This window comes from Pocillopora verrucosa, chromosome 6 (genome assembly GCF_036669915.1).
Source record: "Pocillopora verrucosa isolate sample1 chromosome 6, ASM3666991v2, whole genome shotgun sequence".
NCBI lineage: Eukaryota > Metazoa > Cnidaria > Anthozoa > Scleractinia > Pocilloporidae > Pocillopora > Pocillopora verrucosa.
In genome coordinates, this window is record NC_089317.1 from 19,030,863 (window position 1) to 19,043,145 (window position 12,283).

The 12,283-nt window shown below is 38.1% G+C and overlaps 1 pseudogene; it reads left to right on the forward strand.

Moving 5' to 3' along the window:
* Positions 1-7,576: 7,576 nt before the first annotated feature.
* LOC131777574 (uncharacterized) lies at positions 7,577-10,735 on the forward strand (annotated as a pseudogene).
* Positions 10,736-12,283: the final 1,548 nt, after the last annotated feature.

Consider the following 12,283-nt stretch of genomic DNA (forward strand, 5'->3'; position numbering starts at 1 on the left):
CTAGGTAACGTTCTGTTGGGCTGTTTATCACATACGGGGTTTTATATTTACGCTACTGCTTTATCTCGGATTTAGGTTTTCACGGTTGAGTAGAGGCGGTTGTTATCGTTGAAACTTCGAGACTGTTCATTGACTAGAAACAAATCCATTTCAAAGAACTCACACCGTAGTATTGATATGGATTGATTGAATCTTACTTTTCTACAGCTCTCAAAACAGTTATTTCTTTGCATATGCGAGATGGATCTGTCAGCAACAGCTGTAGACGAGATCGACGACATCGTAGTTATGGTTCAAACAATGGCGCGTTTGGGAGTTTCGCATAAAGGCTTGAAAACATTAGACGAAATGAAAAGCGCGGTGAAACAGAAACTTACAATATTGCCGAAAAAATCCAGTTGGACAGCAAGAGAGGCGAGGACGATAAGCAATGCGAGGTTAATTCATCTAAGTGTCACGGATCAGGAATAAACCTTAGATAAAATTAAAGGCTGCTTCAAACAGAATTATTTATGAACTGAGCTGTTGATGAAATGAAGCTGCCGCTCGATTCAGGAATGTTACTCCAAGTTTAAAGTTTAAAACACTTTGTAGAGTTTCCATTGATTGCCTCTTGATGCCTATATCTTTTTAGTTAAAAAGTTGTCTTATCTATAATATGGATTCTTTGATGGTTCTTTGAACCACCTCGTATCAGCTTTCTCTTCCGTGACTACTTCTGAAGAAATCACTGCATTGACCTACAACTCTTAAACCAGCGCACGTTGATTAAAACCTTTGAATTAACCGATCAACAAATGGATATAACTTTATCAAAGGTGTCAAAGGTAGCTTGCTGATATGTCGTGACGCCGCAATTAACTAAACAGCTGTTTTCCATGGTGCATTTGGTTCAAGTTACCAATTTCGCTTTAATTGTTGATAATTGTGAACAACGAAGAGGTCTTTTTCACTCTGAATAGCTTAGAAAAATGCAATTCTTAAGTAGCACAATAAAGAGGAGAGTAAACTCAGAGAATAAAAGAGGTAATTAGAGCAAAAGAAAATAAAACACCTAAAAGTTGGCTTTGAACAGCATGCAAACGACCTTAAAAGCATTTTAATATTGTTGTTTGATTGAACGCGGTTGTTTTTAAGAAACGCACAATGAGATCTGTAGGGTTTAAATGAACTATTTTTTGCACGTTATTCGTGCCCTTTGCGGCTGAATAATTGTGAAAAGCTATCTAAAATTTTTTTCATGTACACAATATCAAGTTATATCGATTACTTAGGGTGCGATATATTATCATAATTTTCATTTTGAGGACAACTTTTGGAGTTGGATTGAGAAAGCGTCAAAATGTTCTTGATGAAGAAGTTGCGAAGATTTTGTATCAAGAAGTCGATAATTATATCTTTGACGTCATAAACATACTCCGACTTAAGTTACTAACCATGCAAGGACTTCTAGAATTCTCACCATATCAGCAGTTGTACAACAAAAGCAGAAGATTACCCACCGCAGATACTGAGACCGAGGTCTTGGGTAATTATTGCTAGGGATAATTTAGAAAGTGATATCAGTAAACTACTTCGCGTTTTAAGACATCATCGCTCGTTTGAAGAGTATACGCGTGAGAACAGTGAGTCAGTCAAACAACCACCAGAATCGTATGGCTTCTCTTATATCTTCTCTTAAAGTCACCAGGTATGACTACTTGCCCCACAGTTTTTCCCTAACGTTGCAACCTCCTCTGTTTAGCATAGAAAATTAAAAAGGAAAGTAATTTCCAATCGTGTTGAACCTGCAAGTTTTTTAATTTAAACTTTTTCTCTCATTCTCGTTTCATGATTGTCCTCTGGCTGGAAAAACACGGCGTCTTTTTGAGAATTTTTTTGTTATTCAATTCGGCAGCCTCTGCTGTAACTGCATATAACGTAGGTGTCTTTAGGCCAAATGTCCTAATCTTAGCAACTCTAACTAATGAAATACGAAATTTGACAAGTAGACAACCCTTTGGGTCGCGTGACGTCAGATATTTAATACGCTGGTTCAACTCTGACAAATTGTTTGTAATTTGCAACGGTCGATCTCGGCAAGACGTAAGTGATCTCGAGAAAAGTTTCATAAATACAGCAAATCGTAACATTTCATCCCCAAAATCCGCATAATGATCCTCCCGATCGGCATTTTTCTCAGCCACATTTTACGATCTAAGATCATTGCACCCTGGAACATGTGTCAATACCAAAACTCCCCGTGCATTTCGCTGGAAACAAGCGTTTTCTACCTGAATTTCCGAGTTCACTTCTTTCTGGCTATGTGGAAGAAACTTGGGTACAGAGTCAATTTTCTCTCTATCGCGAGTAGTCGGTCAATGTACAATACTTACCCCATCTCCACAGAGACACCTCGCCTTAATCTATTGTCCTGATCAACCAATAAGACAGCGAGGTGAAACTTACACAGATAAACAACGGACAAAATTTGAATAGTCTGCGGAGTTTGCTGTGAGCACTTAAGCTTGGATTATTTTCGCTAAAATGCTATCGAAGAAGAAGAGATGCAGTGAAATTGACCACGAAGCGAATCATAGAAAAGCTAAGAGTGGCAAAGTTTAAAGATAAATATCTTAAGATTTCATTTTGGGAACTTTGGGGATGGAGTATTTCTTTTAAAATCATGGTAAAAAGCTTATATTAAAAGAGAACAAATTTTCAAGTACGAACCTAAGATCAATATTAAGGTATCGTAGCTTTTCGCAAGTTTGACGTAGGAATCCGGAATCTGATCAAGACAATAGATTAAGGCGAGGTGCCGATCAGGATTTTTGGTGTGCAAACCACCTGCGCGTGGACAACGGTCAAAATCGGAGTGTGCAGCCTTGACTTCGCCTTTTGACATTAATAACAGTGATGGTAAAGCAAGCTTAAAACGGCACAAATCGCCGAAACTTCAACGGACACACAGTATTTGAATAAGTTTTATTGATTTTACATGCAAAATGTTCATAAAGGTACCAGATCGCTGATTTTGACCCCTAAAAGGTACGACAAGCTTCCTCACCCATTTCCAATCGCCTTCTTCCCACCGGTCAGCACTTAAAGACAAAGATTTGCCCCCCATTAAAAAAAAGGTGATTTGCCCAGTCGCCCCCAACCTTTTACATATCTCCGAAATGAGTTTCGTTCCGGAACGAAATGAATTTCATACCGCGTTTACATGCCAGATAATTTAGCCTGTAAAAATAATTACTTTATGTTCTTCTCGTCTTTTTCTATGCTTCCTTCGCTCGTAAGAGGATTCATACAAATATAAGAGTCCTACCACGTTTACATTATACAGGTACAAAAGGTCGTCCAGAATGGGTGTTTCGTTTTGGAATGAAAACCCCGATAAACTCATTCAGAAATGACTAATTTCAAATAAATTTTACTCTGGTGCCATGTGGCAACCGGTACGAACTCGTTCTTGAACAACACTTATTCCGATATCATGTAAAAGGTCCCTAAAAAATTTTTTCCCAGAGCATCATGATTTGCTATCCTGTCTGAATACGATAGATCTCAATAGCGTTTGAAGCAACAACCCGCTTTTAACTGCTTCGCTGCCACAGAAACAACGATTAGTGACCACAAAAAGCATATATGTCTAATATTTTGCAATTCAAACATAAAATCAATCTTTATAAAGGGTGAATTTTATTTTTGTCGGTATCAGTTGTTTGCGTGACTAGCTAATACATAAATGGGGGTGGGGAAACACAACCCAAAACCTGAGCTCGTGTCAAAAAGTAACACCCAGGCGTAATATAAAAATCGAAACAGCTAATAGAATCATAAATAAACAAGATAGGAGTGTTATGTTAGATTTTGTTTTCAGTTATTTATGCCAGTAAGCGGTGGCGACAAGTAGGCACACCATGTATATTTTATAGTCACCAGCAACCTTTTTTTGGCTCTGCATCTCCTAAAACAACAACAAACATCGAGGCTGCACGAAACAACGTGCGCCTTGAGCGACCTGGCACATGCTCGGCTAAACCCCAGTATTAGCAAAGTCGCGTATTGTGCGTGATGTATCCCTACAAGAGCGCGGTTCCTTTGTGACTAAGATAGGATTTGTTTCGAGGGTTTGTTTATTTACATTAGCGAAAGCAGATCCTTTTCGGTAAATCGTTAAAACGATATTGCAAGTATAAATAAAGAAGTAAAGTCAGTAAATGGCTGTTTAGAAGCAAAAAATGCTAACATTGCCACGATTATTAACGATAACTTAAAATGTTTTCCTTTGCTATTGTTCGTGCTAGAAGCGGTTAATAGTCGTACAAAGGTCAAACCTAAGCAACTTGTATAATTTTTTCCTCTCGTGATAAGAAGTTGCCCATTTTTTTACTTCTCCTGTCGAACCTGCTATAAGAGCTCTACATCCAAGTTAAATAGTTCACTGTCAATCGACATAACATGGGAGATATTGGCCTTTCAATTTACAGTAAATTTATTTCTCAAAAGTATTCCGGAAGTACACTACAACTTTCCGCTCGCTCATGACCAAAACTTTTTATTTCAGCGAAGTATTCCATATAGAACATGAGTAGAAGGATAGCTCTTTGTGGCAGTATTAATGGTTTTTTTTGTAAAATATTATGGTAAGCTGGAAGGAAGTACCCCTTTAGAAACAGAATCCATCTAGCCAATGAAATTATTGAGAAAAATATCAATCAATTTTCAATCGACTTTCTCCTCGGCATCACTGTCGTGGTTGCTTAAGCTCCCTAATATTCAATACTTGAGACACTATGTCGCACAGTCGAATAACCGCTGACTGAGATGCGAATTGGTCACTTTCCAAGTCGTGAGAGCATCGTTATTCGGTCCCAAAAACCTCGTTTTTACCACCCCTATCCCCGAAGTGTTTTTACCTGATGAAATGAGTTTCTTTTAGCTTGTGTGTTCAAGTCTCCTTTTAGTGAATAGATAAACAGTAAGGTACACACAACTGACAAGTATGAGTAAAGCATGTCAAGCATTATGGTATGATTGTCAATTTGCTTTTCATTACTTGAAAACAGCTTATTTTTAACAGCTTATTTCTAACAGCTCTAAAAACCTCTGTATTCCTGCTTTCAAAGAAAGCATTTCCCATGAAAATTTAAACATTAAAGACATATTAAGCTTCCAGAAACAGGTTTTTCCATTGTAATTGTTTCATAACATGCAGATTCTCATCACATTTTTTTTTTAAATTTGAAAGCATAAGAATACTTTAATCATTACATGCAGTGTAATAAAATCCCCCGTTTTAATCCTTGAAGTCCTACCAGTGACCAAGACAAAATTTCTCTTAGCTTACACATCAGCACGATATCAAGCAGACAAGTAATGAGAATAAAGAAAAATATCAATTAAGGGATTGTTGGTTGATCCAATTCAAAATTCTCCAAACTCACATCACGTGAATTCAAAGGCAGACAATACAGAGAATTATTAATGAGATCTTGGGAGTTAAAGGGTTAAAGAAATGGGTATTACATCCTTCCAAAGATGAAAAGGGAGTGCCAGTTATAAATTTTAAAATAGTAGATGCCAGAAACTTAAAGAGGAATTAAAAAAAATTTTAAAATATGGCATATCTATTCACTGAGATTTTAATGATTAGCTGGCACAGTGATATAGAAGAGGCTTTGTGAAAAAAACCAGGGCAAAAAATTAAAGATTTAGAGGAAGTATATGACATCAACTAGTTTATTGATGTTCTCACCTGAATTCAGTCTGGAAAAAGAGCTCTGCAACACTTCTTTTTTATCTTCTCATACATAAAATTTGATTATTTGCAAGCAGGTTTGGGAGGAAATTAAAGAATAGATATATGTTACATAAAAAGAAACCCCTTACAACAAAATAAAGCAGAAGCATATTACCCACATGCGTAAACCTGGTGCAATATATAGTCATAAAAGCAATATTATTCTAACCTTCCTCCTTGAAAGGTGCCTTGTGTATCAAATATATCAAGTTTAGTACCATCAGACTCATAAGCCGGACTTTTGGGGCCACAAAATAATAATAAAATAATCAATAAGTTATGCCAGGCCAATTTATTGAGAGTCAATCGTGTATAGTTTCCTGTATGTGCCTCATTTGTTGCTTTGGTTTTAACGTTCCTAATTTAACGTTCCTTATTACTGATGAAATTCCAAGGGTGTGACTCAATTAATTCAAAAGAAAATATCCATCCAGGTTACAGAAATGGTTCGCGAATTGTAAACAGACAATGTGTTAACAAAACTTCCCGAAATTATGGTGCCGATACGAATTTATCGTTCGTAATCACCTATGAAATTCCGAGATTATCACTCAATCAATTCAACAGAAAATATCCAAGAAGGTTACAGAAATCGAAAAGTGTAAACAACAATTATTTACGCTAAACATGTGCTTACCAGCGTGCTTGTGAGCTCAAATTGCTAGGAACCCGATCACTGAGCTCGGACGCTTCCTGCAAAATGTGATGACCATCAATTTCAGAGATTGGTTCATTAGTTTCCAGCATAAGGAAAAGAACTATCGTATCGCAAGCATGTTCATCACAACCCGAGCATCAGTAAGTCCGCCTCGCAATGTAGAGCGAAGAGAAAGTGGCTCCATGTTTTGTGAGGCAATTGAAACCATTTCCTGAAGTTCAAACGAATCGAGTAGAAAGCATGAAAACATAGCACTGAAAAGTACCATAACCAAATAATGAAATTCACTTATCCCGCAGTAAGACTAACTCCATTTTACCTGTGAGTTTGTTTGTACCACACATTTGCGGCCCGATGTTTGAGGGGTTCTCACTTGACAATATTGTCAAAATCAAATTACCGCGTCAGACTTAATGTAAACATGAAAATCGCTGACTCAATCTCATTTTATTTCAATTTTGGGAAAGGTCATCACTTCGTCCTAAGGGCAAAACAACACATATTCGACAAAGCGCGATTTTTTTAAATGAATAGAGTAGATCCTGCTATGGTTGACTGAAGAGAAAAAGAGGTAGAAACTTTCTCATGCCGTTCGCTGTCATTTGAAAACTTTCTAGGCAAAACAAAATCCGTAAGATGTATTATTTTCCCTTGACACCACGACTGTAATAAACGTTCCAAACGATAGGACAAGAAATAACTTAAAGAATATAAACAGTTTGAAATGTTATTCGAGCGATGAACCGGCACGAGGGTTTTTAAGCGATGAATGTTAAAGTCATTGTTTTACCAAAACGTGATTTGAATTATATCTAAAACGACGATTGTTAAGAAAAGGTTTTAATTTTTCTGGGCCTCAGCGTAAGAGGAAACCCAGATAAGACACGACTTACCCCCTCTTCTTTCATGGATCCTTTGTGGTTCGCTTCTCTTTGTTGATGACCGCTTTTCAGTCTGTTTTCTGGAGCGTCTTTGTTTTTCCCTCTCGCGTTGTTCTCCGCTAGATATTCGACTTTTTACTTATGCCTTTTCTTGTTCTCTTTCGCGTTCCTCTCGCCGTACTCTTCCTTTTTTGGCGTCCTCTCCGACCTTCTTGTGCATAGAGGATATCAATTGATAACCGAACCATCATGGAGATAATATTGATAGATTTCCATTCTTCTGTTGACAATACTCCACTGAAGATTTTTTGTTTAAGAGAGTCACACAGAGAGGACCTACAGAGGCGTTCTTTTTTCCTTTTTTCGCAAGAAATTCTTCTATTTTACTTTTTATTCTGGCTGAAAAAGCTAATCGAGCACGCTAGACAGGTGTCTCTTGAAAACTACAGAGAAACTTCATCAGCTTGTGCTCTGTTCGTTTGTTAAAAGTGGGACCAAGTGCCATCAGAAGAAACTGATGAGGTTAAGGATCACATCGTCAGAAAACTTAAACACTGCTGGCCTAACGTAGACCCTGAATCTCAGATCATTTACATGTCCTCCACCACTGCCAGAGAAGCCCAAACTTGGAATAATCACAGAAGAGTTCGCTGCACTGATGAATGGAATCAAGTCCATGGTCTTGCAAAGCGTCAAAGAAAGACTGTTCGTCCAATGGAGGTAAGCGTTCTTGAGTCTTTACGAGACACAATAAAACACGCAAGTGTCATTTTCAACTCTATTGGTACGTCCTAAATGCAGTGTACTGATTAATGAGTAAAACTAACTAACTACCATTACCTAGGTGGAGGTGGCAGATGGTGGATGTTTTCCAAGCCGCGATAAGTGGGCATAAGCATAAGACAGTATGGCACAACAAGATGATTTTAACTCGTTTATTCTTGCAACGATTTCAATATTTTCGGGAGTGCGAGACTCCTGAGTAGCTCGGAGGTGAATAGCAAAGTATATTCCGAGTTTGGGTGGCCGATCAAAGGGTTCTTTCAAAGCTATATCCATTTTTTTAGTAAATAATAAAGTGAAATAATCTACATTATATTTTTAGGTGGCTTTATCACCTTCTTTCACGCATGGTGTTTCACACGAAAGCGTTCATTAATCCAATCCAAAGATCGTCAGGAAGTCTTCGACAGAATGATTTTGATAAATGAACGCCTCTGTGGCATTGAGGAGAAGGAGAATTCAGTTGGTAGGGAGCTACAAGATTACCTCGAAAACCAAACAGAAAGCGCTGTCACCTCACTGTCCAAGTATCTCACATCTTCAGATGTTGTGCAAAAATTCACTTCGTGGACGTTGGACGATACTCCACGGGCGATGGGGAAATGGGAAGTGACCAAAATTTACATCCAAGAAGCATTAACGAAGCGACTTCAAGAATTTATTGCAGAATGGGAGGAACGTAAACAAGTCTTTTCCGGCGCTCGCGGCTCTCTAATCCAGCACTTTCAACAGCGATACAGCTATGTCGTGGAACAACTTGAAAACCTGGAAAGCTTCGTTATAGCAGAAGACGTGCCTGTTCTAGCAAATGACTGTCTGCCTTCTGAGAAATTTTCTGTGGCTAGCAAAGTAGTAATCGGGGTCACAAGTCCTATTTGGGTTCCAATTGGCGTGGTTGCCTTCGTTCTCAGCGTACCAGTAGTTGGGGTTGTGGCTATGAAAGAAAAGTTGGGAAATTGGAATAAAATAAGAAAGTACGAAAACGACAAATGTGGCTTCATGGCAAAAGTGTCTTTAGAATACCTACTTGAAGCGGCTAAAAAACAGAACCTGAAGTCTTTGGTGGTCAAACAGCTTAAGGAGGCTCGAGTCTGTCTCGAGCAGGTTGTAAATTGCATTCCCGAGCTCATAAAGGCTGACAGATTATTGTGCCAGAAACTTACAAGTGACAGCAGCTCACAGAAAGAACTAGATATTTACAGACCGATACATGAGAGAAGTTTACAATTGAGGAGAAAAATGGCCGTTTTTGGCATTCAGGAAGTATCCATAAAATTTCACCTCTCGGTAGGGAAGCATTTAGGGACATTAAAAATACGAGGAAAAGATGAATCCGTCGAAGTGGCTGTGAAAGTGTGGAATAGTGAACTGGAAAATTTTGATGCAAGTGACTTTCTTTCCGAAAGAGAGACACTGAGGTTGGTTTCCTTAATTCATTTTTAGATTTCATGTCTTTTGCGCTGGTTTGTTATCCTTTTCTAGCCCTTTGTTTATTCCCTTGTTTCAATTGTCTTTGTAACTTTTTATTTTGTTTTGTAGGTAATTTTTTGGACCCAAGGCTTTACTTTTTTGAAAGTTTACATTTGTTACAAGAAGAAATTGAAACAATGAAACAAAATGAAAACATTTAACAACAAAATGAAATCATAGCTTGGCAACAATTAACCGATGAAAGAAAGAGTGGTATTGTCTCAAAGACATTGGGCTAAAGGTAATTCATGAATCTAAATTTTTTCTAGGAAGCTGAATCATCCATTCATCGTAAATTTCTATGGTGCTGCACTGATTAGAGAAGAAGAACGGTTGAGAGTAACTCTTGTGATGGAACTTTGCAAAGAAAACTTGATGGGACGCATTTTCCAGAATCGGGACAATATACCTAGTCTGTCCTTAACACCTGGTGCCGCGAGAAGTGTAATTCGATGGGCGAGAGACATCGCCAATGCTCTCGAGTTTATACACAGTCAGGGCATTGTTCACAGAGATTTCAAGTTGGAAAACATCATGGTAAGTACGAAAAATGGCACACGGATCATATCATATTTCAGAGTGGCATATGACAAAAAAACAGCCCAAACATTCACTAACTCTGCGATTACATTTATACTGCATTTGACGAGAACCACCGCAGGCTTAGCAGAAAAGAGAAACACATGTAGCTTTCTAGTAAGCCTAAAGAGTCTTCTACTTCTGTCTTTTGTTATGTGCATTATCTCACAGCCGTCACATGAAGATGATGTCAGGGTCGCTAATGTCAGTGTTTCTAGAGGAGCCAAGATGACTACAGGAACAATGAAGGAAACTTTTTACATTGCCCCAGAAGTGATCAAATCAGGGTTTTATGATAGCAAGGCCGATATCTACAGCTTCGGCATAATGCTCTGGGAGATGTGGTATGGAAAAAGAGCCCTTACAGATGTAGAGGGAGACGTGAGAGCGGTTTATGGTGAGGATGCTGAACGTAATAGACCAACGCAAGTCGACCAAGACAGGAAGAAACCTCCGCCTACATTGCAAGATCTAATGCAAGGTTGCTTGGATGAAGAAGCAGACAAAAGACCAGATGCCACAGCATGTCGTCAAAGGTTGACCATGCTCTACCAGGACACATTTCCACCAATTTGAACTCTGATAATTTGAAGAGAATCTCACTAGGTTCAGAGCTAAAATATAGTTTATTGTAACGTTTTTCACGTAGTGTTTATATCACAAAGTTAGTATCAAGTCTGCATGATGAGTTTTATGGATATCAAATAATTTATCATCATATACCAACCTTCACCCTTTGCTAAATCATGCAAAGAGGATCGAAGTTGAGGAGCAATAGAGTAGAAGTAGAAGAAGTATACAAAATTTAAAAGCAGGACTCTTTAAAATATCGAGATTGGTTGATCGCTGATTGCTATAAAATCGCAGCAATCTGAAAGCGCTTGCAGGACTGTAGGAAGTGAAAGGGGCTTACGGAGTTGTTAAATCAAGATGCAGTGAGCAGAGGAAGTCAAATAAATATGGAAGTGAAATTTCCCCAACTATTTCAGTGGGTGGGTTTAAATCAAGATGAATTACAAGTAAAAAATAGAAACGAAGCCTTTTTCTAATTTTACAAAATTAAAAAATTTCTAGAGTTAAATTTTTTTGTCCATTTCAGACAGTAGCAAATTATTTCACATGGGGTTTACACGTGGAAAGGAACGCCTCGTAAACATCACCGTGTTGTGTGGTTCTCCAAATAATTAGGTAATTGTGAAGAACAGCTCCCCTCCACCGAAAGTCTGCCAACTGTCGGCAGTTGGCTGACACTAAAGCGACAGACCACCGACAACAAGACCAGCGACCGGTGGTGAAAAAGCTTTATTAGACACTATATTTATGGGACTTTGTTTTCTCTTCCCAAGTTTTATCACGCAATTCCGTCATGAAAATGTACGCTACTCAGTATTGAAATACCTTCCAAGGGAACTTCTTTTCACGTCATTTAACCCTTTTTAACTCGTGAATTGCGCGCATGCGTAAGAGTGAGTTGTAGATATGATGTGGAGAATGGCACTCCCTCGCTCGCTCGATTGGTCGCTTCCTGTTAACGTTTTTTCAATTTTAGGCTTTTGAGTGCATTTGATAGTTTTTGGCGAGTAATAAACAAACGAAATGGCGACCTTTGTTGCTAAGAATAGTGGTGGGGTGAAAAAGAAGCCAATGATAATCTTAAAAGAGTTTAATTTTTTTTTCGCTTTGGTTTCAACAAGCGGTGCCAGCGACTGTCAGGCGTGCGAGGATTTACACTGAAATAAGAGAGCAACCTTCGTTTTTCATAAAATTGTAATTTACAATCCTTGAACTTGAAAACAACCTGAAGATTCATTAAAAATATCACTTACTCCGAAGCGCTCGGATTTTACAGGTGTTCATAAGCTTTTTCTGTTATGGCGTGAGATTGGGGACAAAATCGATCATTACATTCCGTATCGTGTGTTTTTTCTGTGTGAAGCCACAAAAGGTGCCGGCGACTGACGAAATTACAGGTTAACACGAAAATCAAATAACACTTAAACAAATAATTTTGGCTACCGATTTTCAGTGAATTTTTAAGAACAATTTTCTTTCAAGTTTCAAGAAAATTTGAAATGCAAAAGTTATACTCCAAAAAATTGATAAATAGGCCTGAAATGAGATTCT